This window comes from Aplysia californica, unplaced genomic scaffold (assembly GCF_000002075.1).
Source record: "Aplysia californica isolate F4 #8 unplaced genomic scaffold, AplCal3.0 scaffold01311, whole genome shotgun sequence".
NCBI lineage: Eukaryota > Metazoa > Mollusca > Gastropoda > Aplysiida > Aplysiidae > Aplysia > Aplysia californica.
In genome coordinates this window covers 97948-99356 of record NW_004798581.1, presented here as the reverse complement: position 1 = coordinate 99356, position 1409 = coordinate 97948, and positions in this window count along the sequence as shown.

Genomic DNA, 1409 nt, shown 5'->3' with positions numbered 1-1409 from the left:
CACACACACTCTCTCTCTCTCACACACACACACACACGCACACACAACCACTCACGCACCAGCACACACCTACACAAAGGCACATCAAAGCATGCGTGAGTAATCCAACAATTACTCGCATCCATCCCGCCGGAGAAGAAAGACGCAGTGTCCCGTTGTCTACTCACGCGCGCACAGATGTCGCCCCAAGCCGCTCACACTCACACACAGACAGATAGGTGTGCCTTCTCTCGCTCAGACCCCCTCACACACTCACACACACACTCACACACACTCACACAGAGACAGATAGACTCGCCTTCACCTGCTGTGCACATCACAGTTCTCCAGTGTTCACCCAAGTCCTCCCCACCTATCTATCACACGTCGTTGCTGATACTTTGACTTCGACAACGCTGTCCAAAACTTTCTGCTCCAAAAGTGACGTATTTTCGGAATATCTCGCCGTTTACGGAGGCAATTTGTGTATCAAAATGGCCGTTTTCTTATGACGACCTTGGTGTATAGCCGTGTTATTTCACGAATCTTTCGAATTTGGAGTTTAAACTGTGTATGGTTTCTAAATATAGATCTAGTCTAGCCGGCCTATAGCGACACAGGAAGGGCGTGGACACTTTTTTCGTTCTGTCAGTGTGTGTGTTTTGATTAGAAAGATAATATTATACATGTGTAAGAAAAATGGGACCTGAAAATTTGTTCGCTATATGGGCGTGTTTGCTATGAGCGTGTTTCGCTATGTGCGTGTTTCGCTATGTGCGTGTTTCGCTATGTGCGTGTTTTGCTACGTGCGTATTTTGCTATGTGCATGTTTCGCCATGTGCGTGTTTCGCTATATGTGTGTTGCTGATTTATCCGGGGTTTTCTCGGAAAACGAATGCTAGAAGAAAATAGACCTGAAAATGTTGATTTGCCTTGAGAGTCAATAGTACTTTTCGCTTTTCTTAAACAAATAAAGTTGACAAGTTGATACAGTGTTTCCCTATGTCTAAATCAAACAGAAATTTAACAAATGGATAAACTAGACGTCTCTGAGTCTGTCAAGTTCATTTCGATATTTAAAAATGTTTCCATATACCCAAAAAATCTGATATTGTTGTCTGCAAAAAAAGGAAAAGTGATTTCTTTTCTTTTTTTTCAATTAAAAAAAAAAGAAAATTGTTTTCTTAAAAAAAAGAAAACCTTGTGTTTTATCTGAAAAATAAACATTTGTATTTCATATTACCAACCAAAAAATATTAATTAATTAATTAAAAAAACAAAACACCGCTTTGTCTAGAAGTTTGACGATATGCTACATATTACTTTTGTGGGTGGTTGGCGGGTGCTCTGGTGTGGTTTGCTTCCTTTTACCTATCAAACATCTATAATCCTGATCTCTCCTCTTCTTTTTTTATTGGGGGGTGGGGGGG